General features: G+C 39.9%; 1 long non-coding RNA gene across 1 annotated transcript; it reads right to left on the minus strand.

Annotated features, from left to right (window-relative positions):
- Positions 1-10,698: 10,698 nt before the first annotated feature.
- LOC122877557 lies at positions 10,699-12,046 on the minus strand. Its single transcript, XR_006378279.1, has 3 exons — positions 11,977-12,046; positions 11,624-11,662; positions 10,699-11,503 (listed from the first exon to the last, which is right to left on the minus strand). It is a non-coding gene; the product is annotated as an uncharacterized LOC122877557 (long non-coding RNA).
- Between the last annotated feature and the right edge of the window lie 1,055 nt (positions 12,047-13,101).

Raw genomic sequence — 13,101 nt, forward strand, 5'->3', positions numbered from 1 at the left:
ATAAGCTCCTCAAAGGCTATGTGGTTTTTGGAGAGTCCAAAGGCCGATGTATCACATGCCTCTGTCTCTACATGAATCATCTCACATCCAGTATTTCTCTCCCCACTGAGTTTCTTCCTCTCCCTGTTTGTTTCTTCTTTATAGATTGGGAGGAGATTTGGGAGTGACAGATCAGTCCAGATGCTAGCATTGACTCCTTCTTGCCACTTGCATCTTTATATGAGAATCAATGCTATTATTTAATATATGTCCCACCCTTTATCACCATTCCTGGGAGCACAGGAATAATAAGTCACTTTTCAGCTGCAGAGGCTGTAATTCTATGTTGTCAGAGCCCATTGTATTGCAGACGCTGCATCTGTTCTTCTCTTGTATTGTCTATTGATGGTGTGGGAAAGGCAGGCGCCTCGACGGGCACAATTATGCTGCTTCACAAACCAGCGAAACTGCATTTCCCTACACATGGATCAGCATTTTCTCGAAGCCAAAGGTGGGGAAAGGCTGAATAAATATGTTTATCCTCTTCGGCTACAGACCTCAAAGCTTTATGCTAACGCTCAGCTCCACAGCGCCTAAAGTAACATATTCATGCAAATATGATGAGCAGGTTACAGCACTGCCGTAGCCACAGTATCTTTTCTGTTTGTTTGGCCTTGGTTTTTGGTTTAGGGCAGAGATTATGCTTGCAGAAAACCATCTTTTAAAACCAAATTTCTGCTTTAAACAGACAGACCGCCTGTGTTTGGAAAGACGTCTGCAGCGCTTTTGGAGAGGTATCAAAGTCTTTCAAAGATGTGAAGGCTATCGACAGCAAGTATTTTGTATTTCTATTTAATACAATGCGCAGAGCTCAATGATTGTTTCACAAAGGAGCAGCTTGTAACATGTTTTGGTTGCTGACGCATTAGAGGGGAAGTCCACCAACTTATACATCACATCTGTCTGAGCTCGCTCTTCATCTCTGCTTGAGGATATAGCAGCTCAAGGCTACATTAGCCGCTACTAGCATAACACACCTGACTCTTCGCACCAAACTGTCAGGCGGCGGTTTTGACAAGGAAGAAGAATAAAAAAGATGATATCTCGTTCTGCTGCATCAGTTTTGATCCTTTTCTTAAACTGAACTTAATCATGATTCAACGTTATATGAGTGCAATGCTAAATCAGGGGAGTATTATTTTCACAAAGCATTGCCAAGTTTGGAGACTCAACAGATAAGAAGGTAGTGGGGATTTTCTTTTTTCATGTTTATTTTACTACATTTATTTATTATGTGATACGCTTTTACTGAATCTCTACAGCAGTAGACCTAGTCATTATGTAGAATACTATGGTGAAACACATGCCAAAAATTGTTACAATGCAGAGTTAACTCATAAAGGTACAGTAAAACATGCTGGTAAACTGTTTTAACTCCAACTTGTTAAGAAACAGAGGGCCAAAGATAGTGATTTATCTTCAACCAAACAGCAGTGTTCCATAATCACAAAACACATGCCTGGCTGTTACACAATGGATATGCACAATAACAATGTTAGATGACTCATGTCTCCACAACAGTTGATGTGAAACAGGACACCAACATCCTTGTTGTAAATTCCAAATTTTCAACATGGCATTCCTTCTCTGTTTGGAAAATTTTAAGGTTCAAAGACTGAAAAGTCAAGACAATTATGACAGAATCAAGTTTCCTTGACAATAATACGAAACCAACAATAGAATCAGAATTGCTTTAATGGAACTAGACAAACAAATATCAACAATGCATGTGAATTGAATTACTGTTCTACATGGCTGGCCCTGAATCAATCGGTTCCTGCAAATCTGACACAATCCTCTAATCCAGCTGGGAAGAAATGTGCTCTGACTGCTGTGCAAAGTCCCTGGAGCCAAATAAAAAAACATAAAACACTGCTTTGCATTCCCACTACACATCATTTTACTGTTGTCCAAATTCGTGTTCCTCCTTTATCCTATCCCCTTAGTCTTCTGTAGGAAAATGGAGGAGGGACGTCAACGGGACGTTTCTCTTTAATTTTTCATAAGTAAACAGAACAGTAGAGAGAAAACAGAAAGAAGCTCCGGAGCTATTGTGACTGACTAGCCCGGCCGGGCCCGCTTACAAGTTAACGGTTAGCTCGCCAGCTACAGCAGTAGACATGCGTGTAGTCACTACGTCACCAAACTTCTGGCCCCACATAATATCGCACTGATGAGCAAATGTTACTTTGTGGTGTGACTGCCTCTGTTAGCAGGTGTTTGGGCATTCTCACCATTACCCATAACAATTGTGACATATTCAGTGACGTCAGTTTTACTGAGTTTTTTTAGTTAATTCAAAATAATACGAATATCTGTACTTATTACAGCATCCAGCCCCCTCTGCCAAATATAACCTTAATTACATTCTTTCCTCATGCACACACATGTTCTGACAGTTGAAGGGGGGCAGAGCCAAACCAAAATAATTTGCCCTGATAGATGTTGACAGAGGATTTAATTTACTGCATCAAACCACAGTTCCGTTGGAATTTTATTTGTAACTCAAGAAATGCAAGTACAGAAAATACCACAAAGTGCATTACACTACTGTGTTACTGAGAAAAACAATGTGATTTCAGTAGTACATTAATCCCAAATTGCTGACACACTTAGTTCAGTTAATGTATTGATGATATTTGAAACCATAGTCTTGCCAGCATCAACAAACTAGTTAAGTTATGCACTTTTTTTTAGCCAAATATAGCCCAAGTTATCTCTTTGAACAGAAAAAAGTAATCACTGGTAATGATAACAGATTGTCAGATTGGATGGAAATTGCTTGGTTATGACTTTGATGCTGTTATATTGAAGATATTATAAATGAAACCAAATTCCACCAAATGTCAACATAGCTGACACAAAACTGAACTCACAATATCAGGGTGAAAATACTGTCCACCCTTGGTACAAAGTCAAAGGTTTGTTTGAAAAGGCATATGCAGCCAAGAGCGGCCAGAATCTGTTCCCATTTAGCCAAGAGGAAGTTGACCTCATCAACATGAGAATCGTCAGATGGCTGACATCATGGGGAACCTATCCACAACACTAATAGTCCCCCTGTCACATTTCAAAGAGTTTCCTCTCCCCCTATTGGTGTGTGTGCCTCCTGTTTAGTGGGACAAAGGCAGAGTGTGTGTGTGTGTATTCAGTCCTGGACTGGCCCTTGTAAGAAACACTATTGAGACGCATCAGGGGCGTCCGCCTCAGGCTCCCCTTGACGTCACATTAGTTACAATAAGACAATCAATTGCCGGGCCTTCCCCTAGGTGCAGGGAATGGACGTCTGCCACTGCTTGACAGGTCTTCTTGGTTCTTGGGAGTTTAATGCCCTTAACATTTAACTAGGCTCAATGTGGCCAAGCTGACATTTGCACATGACCCTGACAGATTATATAGAGCCAGTCACAGAGGGGGAACAATGAGGTTTTCATGGTGCATTTCCAATTGGCTGGAAGATATACTGTATATGATCTCTCTCGTTAGTGGTCGTAAGAGGGAGAGTTGTTTAAAACGTGTACCAACAGGGTATGACTTCAGGTTGTCCTGCAAATTTTACCAAACAGGCGACTTAATTCATACATTTACACATTAATTAATGAATTCGCTCATTAAGTCACTCAGTCATTTACAGCCAGCCTACTTGTTCCTCTCTGCAATCCTGCTGAACTGTGTAAAGGGCTTCACATCTATGACAATATTTGTCCTCATTGAAGGAAAACCTTTCGTCAGCTTTTTCCCATTTCCCTTATGTTCCCACTATGTCATCAGTCTTGTGGATGACTAGCTGCCGAGCTGATTAATTGGCTGGCTGGCTGCTTTGGAATCAAACTGTGATTGTGTGACCGACTGACTGACTGGCAGACACACAGAATGAATGATTGACTAACTGTACAATTAGTTGGCTCTTTTGCTGACTGACCGCCAAGGTGACCGACTGGCTGGTTTGCTGGTTGACTCTCCCATCAGTTGCTTTCACTTATGACTTATATATCGCCAACTGAGTTAAAGGGTAAAGCTGGCATCATTCTACATTTTTCTTATTGTCAATATGTCTCATGAAAAAACCAAAACCAACAGTGTGTTAGTCCGTGTCTCAATGGTGTCCCCAGCTGTATGTCTCAGCTCCAAACCCATTGGTCCCTACTGAACTCATAATATTGTTTAAAATGGGTCATGATTATATACTATAATGTTTAGAAAAGGATAAATAAATTTCCTAAAACAGCTGGGCACTGTAGTTTTTAGCAAACATTACTCAAACAGGATTGAATTGTGTATTTGTTGGGGACTATTTTTAGCAGTGGATCAATACACATTTGGTGCTCTAGTGAGTATTTCCGGGAGCAGGACAGTGTATGTGGGACTGACTTCATGGAAATGAAGGAACATGTCGCACAGTGCAAAGGTGTGTCTCACTGATTTTTTTGGACAACAATGGACCTCCATTGTTGGAAGGTCTAAGGCACAGGAAAAAGACATGTCAGGCTTTGGATACACAGACAGCATTTGTTGGTAATTTTTGTTTTTTGTCTTTTCAGGAGATTTGTCGGCAATAAGAAAAATATGGAATACCACTAGACTTATCCTTTAAAGGCCCTGAAAACATATTTTCCCCAATAGGTGTATTGTTATTAGCAATGGGGAACTGCAACTGCAATTGATCAATTTTAATTCTTTTACAAGAGATTTCATCATTCATTCTGTGCATCTGCAAGTCAGTCAGTCACATAATCACAGTTTGATTGCAAAGTAGCCAGCCAGCCAATTAATCAGCTCGGCAGGCATTTGCTTGTGTTTATTGACACTGTCAATAAACTCTGATCAAACCACACCCACACAGTCTTGATGAAGTTGAGTTTTTTAACACCTGGTAAATTATACCTGGGGATGTTTTGTTTTTCAAATTTTGATTGACCTTTGATTGTTGCTTATTTAGTCATGAATATTTAATGTTTTCAGCAGCTTTAAAATGAGGGAAATTTAATCTATGACAATACATTTCCTATTGTGCTACCCATAAAAGGGAGCTGTGGGATAACGGCAGTGAACTAGATAATATTATGCAAGGATCGGATCTCAGAATCCCATATAAGGTTTGGAAGCTTGGGAGTTCTCAGTTGTTGTGAAAGATCTGTCAAGCTGATGGAACCAGATGAAAGAGGTCAGGAGAGGACAGATTATCTCGTTCTCATGAAGCTTTTACTTCAGTCATTGTTGGCATTTATGATTGAGTAATTATCTCATTAGGTCACTCGAGTGATTTGTGTCTTTCATTGCCAGTGTCAACAAAACAAGCTGTTCCAGAAGATCTATCTGTCTGTCACCCCGGGCGGTCACAGTCAGGGATCTCTCCAAGAAAACTCCATATTTGTCCCTTTTCTTTTCCTCAGATGCCTCATGAAACAGGGTTAAGTGATGGTTTAAGGCCGAGAGACATCCTGTTTCTCTCTTCCTTCCTATCTCTTTCACTCTCTTGCACACACTGAATCAATAAAAAGAAGCATCTCTTTCGACTCTTGACTCTGTATCTGGAAGCTGATAAATGCAAACTATTTGTGCATACCCAACTCAGAGCACCAGTACCAGTAACAACCCTTCTGTGTTTGTGTATTGTTCCTGAAAAGGTAGTATATAGAATGAACATGAGGCTGCACCTGCCTCTCCCATTTTTGTTCCCCTAAGCTCTGAGAGGCCCTTGACCAGAGAGTCTATTAAACTGGAAGATCTTGTTAAGAACAGGACAATTTGTTCCGCCAAAGGGGAGACAAAACATACACACACCAACAAGTAAAAGTTCCTTCAAGACAAAACCAGGCAATTAAAGCTGATGACTTACAGCTGAGGAGACAAAGTGATAACCATTCTCTTGACACTTCATTAAATCACTCGAAACAGAGCATGGGAAAAGACCCTTCGGTCTGTACATATTGCATTGTACGGTATTGATGTTATGGTGAAGTGGAAAGTGAGACTCCAAACGACAACAACTGCCCTCCGCTTGTCAACCTTACATCTCTTTTGCTCTAGATTAAGTGTTTTGGTATTACAGTGCTCAAAAACCAGTGTTGTTTCTTTGAACACAGTGTCAGACAAAGCAATCTGTGCTGATATTTTCTAATGTCACTTTTGAAGGAGAAAACAATTTTGCCAGCTGGACAGTCTTGGCCTTTCCCAGAATCTAAAGCCCAGTTCTGTTGGAAAATCAGTTTGATGGCTTACCGTCACAGCGTAAAGCAATTGACATCAGACTGATGTTACTAAAGTGATTGTGTCTTTTAGTGACCGAGCAGCAAGACACAGGACACAGGTTTTTGGATTGGGTGGGTTTTTATTTACCCAGAAAAATGAGGAAAGGCAAAGTAAATGTGATTATTAACTGAATGGGCCCTAAAAGAGGTCAACAAAACAATGACTAAATGTGCGTGCTTCATCTAGAAATTATGAATGTCCAAAAACACTAATAAACCTAAATGCAAAATTGGTTGTTTAACTATGTGAAAGTTTCCAGTCCGAACATAACATAAACCTAAATGAGTAAAAAGGTAAAAATTAAAAGTGAGTGTGGGTGGAAATGACATCACCAAGTGTTTGTCTGCTGGTGGGGGCGGCCATCACAGTGTCTACACAGAGAGACACACAGGGGGGCTGATAATGTAGCAGTTCAGTGGTGTCAACACAATGACCATTGATTACAACTTAATGGAGCCTCTTTTAGTCAGTCAAAATTAGCTTGTTTAACCATACACAAATGGAAATGTGCTGGAACTATTTGATGACCAACAGTTAATCCATCCACCCAGCACTTCTCCACTAGTGACAACCTCACTATGACAAAACTCAGAAGTCACTGCTCTCAGCTCTTGTTCGCCAATAAAAAGCTACAGACTCAACCTTCCGTTTCTTGGCCGTGTACTGCGTGCCCTGGCTGCACTGGAGCGCGTCACAACAGCAATCCCGGTGGAGGTAGACGTTCTCCACTGTGGTCACTACATGCTGTCCAAATCTCCAAATCTGTTTGTGTCTAGATTTAACAAAGTTCCAACGCGTTAATTAACTTCAAGGTGTGTTGCGACAGAATGCAAAGCAAACTTTTAAAATGCCGCGATTGGGTGAGAAAAGTTTGTGCTTATCCTATATGAATCAACTTCATACACATACAGTAATGAGAGAAAAACAGAAAGAGACACATGTATGTTGCTAGCTATCTAGCTTCCAGCCAACGTTTGTACAATTGACACATTGGCTGTTTGGGTTGAATAAACACAGACAACACAAACAGTCCAGTGGTAAAAGTTGCGCAAATTATGCAAGAGAAAAACTCGCTTTGCCTTCTTTCTGAACGCACATTTAGTGTTTGTAGGTGTATTTTTTTAAACTTTGGAGAGAGCCAGGCTAGCTGTTTCCTCCTGCTTCCAGTCTTGATGCTAAGCTAGGCTTATTTTCTCCTGGCTCTAACTGTGTCATTTAAAGCACAGACATGAGAGTGGTATCAGTCTTCTCATGTAACTCTCTGTAAGAAAGCAACAAGTTTATTTCCCAAAATGTTAAAAGCTGGGCCTTTTTGCCCTGCACGAGCTTTAGCTGAATGGATGAGACAGTGGATGAAAGCAACAGAGACACAATGTCTGTGCTCACGCTTTATCGTAATGAACACTACTCTATTCTCAAAATGACACAGCACAACATTGTATTCCTGTTTGGCACTCCCTCTCAGTTGGAACAGATTGCACCTTTTTGACCTAAAACTCGGGGGGTGTTGAGCCTTAACAGCATTTGACCTTTACGTTCCAGTTTTGAGAATATATATATATATATATATATATATATATATATATATATATATATATATATATATATATTCTCAAAATATGAATATATATATATATATATATGCAGTGCAGTTTTCAGTTGTACCTTTTTCTCTGCACAACCTTAGTGATTCCTCCTTCAGCTGCTTGGGGGCAAGAACAGAAGTCCCTGTGTATTCAGAGAGAGAGAGCAAGGCCTGGCCGTAGGGTTGCCAAGGCAACAGGGAACTGTGCAGGCATGGTGGTGAAAGAAGAGGGGTTCTGGGCTGATAGGGCTAACTGGAGACACCAAGGGGACACCTTTGTGCATTAAGATACTCCACACTCCCTTTTGAGGGGGAAAAAGAAAGTTTTTTTTTAAACCAAACTAAATTAAACCATAAATAGTGCTGCTTAGGCAGTGTCTGAAATTGAAGAGCCCAATATCAGGGAATGTACCTCACGGGCGGACACAGAGCATTTTCCGGTATCCAGACCAGGGTGAATGGGTACTTTGATCTATTTCTCATGTCTGCTTTATTAGATACATGGTCTCCAGTGCACTGAAAATTAACACACTTGAAATTCTGTGCAGTTATTTGTAACAAAGTAAAATACATCCTATAAAATTTATGATGCTCACACAAAAATACAAATCTTAACATGTTTGTTATGTTTGTTATGTGTTATGTTTCAGGTTGAAGATGGCTCAGAGAGGCAAGCCTTACAGTTGCTAATGCGAAAAGCATTAGGCTAGTGTGTATGAGAAATGCAAAATCCACACTTACCCTCAGATGACTTGAAATTTCTCATACAAGTCCAGCTCAATGTGCTCTACAAAAAAGCCTCCTGGACCACCAAAGTCAGCCTAACTAGATTTTCCACCATTTTGAATTTTTTGAAAAACACATTTTTGACATCTCCTCCTAAACTGTAGGTCCGATTGCTACCAAATTTTCAGTGGATCATCACTGGATGAAGCTTATCAAACGTTGTATAAAGCTTGTTGATATCTTATTCAGTTTTCAGATATTGACCAATGAACTTTAGGGGCGTGGCTAAGCATTTATGTGCTTAGCGTGGCTAAGCACATAAATAGACCAAAGTCAACAACCGTTGGGCCAATCATCACAAAACTTATGTCCACATAAGTACCTGAAACATACCCTGAAAGTTTCATTCAAATCGACCACTAGGAGGCGCTACAAGGGCAAAGAATGTGCATGGCATAACACGAATCAGACTATGAATCAGAAATTGTTTGTTTTCTTCATTCTTTTTGTGAAAATGCAAAAAAGGGAGATTTCACTGCTTTTGTCATGTCTAGGCCACATTTGATCAGGTCCAGATCAAAAGCTTTAAACTTCTAACGGTCTGTGTTGGCTCGAACGCTGGAATTGCCACATGCGGCTATATTTCTTTGTTTGTTGTTACACAACAAGAGAGAACAGAGTTTCGTGAGGAGGAGAGAGAAACTTTGAAATCCTTTTTTAAGGAGGGAATGACATGTGTTGGTTAACCCTTAAGATCAAGAGCTGCATCAGCAACTGGTTTGGAAACCTGTGTCATGGTGCAGCACTAAAGTAAACCTTGAATCTAACAATCAACATATCAAATAAAAACATCATTTTGCTGTACTAATGGTACAAATTTCAAAACGGAATGGATGGAATGGAAGTTTTTGGGTAAAATTCAGTTTAATTGGTGTAATACCATTTCAGTATTTTTGTTTTCTCTCTTTTAGAACTGGATCGGAAACTACAAAAGGTCTTTTAAGGCTTCTTCTGAGCCCTCGACCCTCAAAGCCAAAACTTCACACAGAGTGCAATATCCAAATCGCAGAAGCTACTTTTGATAAAGGTAAAATGTGTGACAAACAGCATCATAATGAAGTACTGTAGCGCTGCAGAGATGCTCTGGGCTACAAATCATGTTCTCCAGATGTAAGAAAACATGTATGTTTGGTACAGACCCCAACAAATGTCACATTGTCGAATGTCTCAAAATTTGAATAGTTTTTTTCAGTGAAAAATTAAAATTGTGGTGCAAAAATGATCATTCCTACTAATCGTGAGTCATATCGCAATCAGTCAAAATAATCGCAACATGATTTTTTTTTTTACCATATTGTGCAGCCCTAATGTCAGTCCTTGTATAGTGCTGGTCCATTGCAAACATCCACAACAGCTTTATTGCATTTTATTATAGATTTTGTCTTTAACACTTTGTGAGGGATGTGACACTCAGTTGGAGTTTTCATGATTATAGTGGAACACCTGTTCTAAGGCACCATCATATAAGGGTTTATTTGAATGTGACTCTAGTGACTGTGATGGCCCTTGGCAAGGGTTTATATCTTTTTCATGCTCATCAAACTATTCAGTAATGTCTAACATTCCTGTGAATTAACATATCAATCAGATGCAGCACCAACCCCACTGACAAAGCAGAGGGAATTTTAGAGCACATGGACGCAGAAGGTATGCTGATCTTGCTGACACTGTATCAGAATGCAGCAATTATTTATTTTTATTTAACCTTTATTTAACCAGGAAGTCCCGTTGAGATTAATAAGCTCTTTCGAGGGAGACCTGGCCAAGATTGGCAGCAGCACAGATAAAAACAAATAGTTTCAGACAGATCACAGTACTACAATAAGAACAGAAGCAGAGACTAATATTTTAAAAGAAAAAAAATCCACTAGACAGTTGAGAAAGTTGTTAATCAAAAACAGTGAAATTCCAACGAATCAGCCTCCAATTCTTTTATTTTGGATTTAAAAGTATTTAGCGAGATGAACTCCTTAAATATGAAGTCGTTCAGGAGCAGATTCCAGGCAGAAGGTACAGAATACATAAACACCCTTTTTCCAAGCTCTGTACACAAATTTGGGACCAAAAACATGAAAACATCTTGAGAGCGCAATGAGAATTGTCCACTTTTTTTTTAATATAAACACAGAGGTAGGAGAGTTTCGATTGGCAGGACAGTTTACAGCTCCACAAAAACAAACATGGATCTTGTTGCGGTTAGACTAATCAACTGATCAGCAGCACAGCATTAATTTGATCCTCACCAGTTACAATGGAAACACACACGGAACATAAACTGTATGAGTTTGATGAATTTTGGTTAGCAATGAATTAAGGAGACATTTTGAATGAAATAACAAAACATTAAAACTTGCTAAAATTAACCATAAAAAATCAGGAAGCAGAAAAACAGCCTTGGTCATGAGTGTCTACAGTCCTAGTCACTATCATTGTCATCCTCATCCTCATCCTCATCATCATCATCATCATCATCACCATCATCATTGTATATCAGTGTCTGTATGCTTGTCATGGGGAGGGCCTGAGACAGGCAGGGGTTGTCTGGGGTGATGTAACCATGCATTGCAGGAACAATCTGGTACATTTTGGTAAAACATCACAGTGGCATGATGTAGCTTTCTTTCCCGCTGTTTGAGACATTGGATGAGAGCAGCCTTTGCATCAAGCTGCCCTGTGTCATTGATGGCAGAGCACAGAAAGGCATGCTGCTGATGGAGGTGGTCAGTTATAGTTCTCATTTTCTGGTAAAGCATGGAGCTTTTCCTCAGCTGCCCAAGTCTTCATATGTAAGGCATCAATCCCTCACCTTTTCAGACTCCTCGAAACATCATCTTCTTCAATCTGGAAGAGGACAAAAGAAAACAGAGTGCTATGTCATGTTACCAGGTGGTTTCTTAAATGTTTGGCAGGTAGTTGCCAGGTGGTTAGTAGAGTGATAACAGACAGATACGGCTTGCTTACTCTGTTTCATCCACCATATACGACTCACGAGTCCCAGACCTATATATTACAGAAAGTACAGCAGAATTCAATAGTTACAAACCTGAAAGCATCACTGTGGTACACCTGACCAAACATTGTACAAGTTATAAGGGAGCCCTTGGTGGTAATTGATTATTAATCACACCATATTCAATTACTGCAACATCATAGCAACTCTTCATTTATAACAACATTGTTGTGACAGTTTCCTACAACAATATGCATTATTGTCTGGCTCATAGCTATGTAATCACACTTAGGCTTCCAAGTTGAAGCATGTCAGTAATTGGGTGTAATTACTATAGTCTTGCATAAACACATTGAACTCTTACTTGAGCTTGTAGAAATGAATCAGCTTGATGATGATGTTCCTTTTCCATCTAGAGACAGTGTCTGGAGAACAGATTTAGACATTATTACAGCTCTAATAAAGTGCTTCATTTCATGTTACTTCTTCACCCACACAGCTTACCTGACCGTACGTCATTACTGAAGGTAAGTAAGTACAACATATTTGCAATATTCTTTGTTAATAATATTCATGACCTTATGACAATATTCAAGACATTCACACATTCACTTCAGTTGTTTACTTATTGCTTTAGGTTTCTGTTGGGCTAGCTCCATCTCCCTTTTCATCCATCTCGCCATGTCTCGCTCAGAAACCAACACTAGCAACAAAAATAACAGAAAACACAACAACTGTCAATGAATCTATTCAAAATTACTGTGAGATTGCTATGACTGTCTGTATGAGTGCACGCTATGGTTCTGACATACCATGTATCAGGAAGGTGGAGTGAATTTTTGTGAGTACTCTTCAGACAAGCCTCACAAAAGACTGCAGTGGCACCTATAATGAGCATGTTCAAGGCAGACAACACACTGGGTAGTGATTGGTGCTGAACATTCAAACGACACCTTAAGCATGTCATTCTTGACTGCATCCCAGGCATTTAGCTCTCTCTTCTTTGCCTTACTGTATGCAGTCTCAGAACATGAACTACAGCTCAGTGCCACATCATCAGGTTCACCCTGTTGAGGTGTAATAGATGTGGAAGGGTCCGAAGGGCCTGTCTGTCTGGAGCTGGGCTGGGGAAGGCCTTGACTGAGGTTAGATACCTTTGCATGGCCAGTGATACACCTCCTAACCACCTTTATGTTAACGCTCCTGAAGCGTGCGCTCTTAACTGCTTTTCCCATATCTGAAATCAAAATATTTGGCAATTACTAGATAAAACATTTCTCTTCAGATGAATACAATGTGGGATATGTATTTGTATTTGGTGCCTGTCTTTATGCACATGATAGATAGATAGCTTCTATCTTACACTCACAGGTGACAGGTGTGCTATTAGAGGAGCAGCCCGATTAAAAGTGCGGGATCAAACGCAGCCAAGCTTTGTTCAAACCCACAAAACTTCCAAAGATTCATGGAAATGTGTATAAAATTATGC

The sequence above is a fragment of the Siniperca chuatsi genome, linkage group LG1 (assembly GCF_020085105.1).
Source record: "Siniperca chuatsi isolate FFG_IHB_CAS linkage group LG1, ASM2008510v1, whole genome shotgun sequence".
NCBI lineage: Eukaryota > Metazoa > Chordata > Actinopteri > Centrarchiformes > Sinipercidae > Siniperca > Siniperca chuatsi.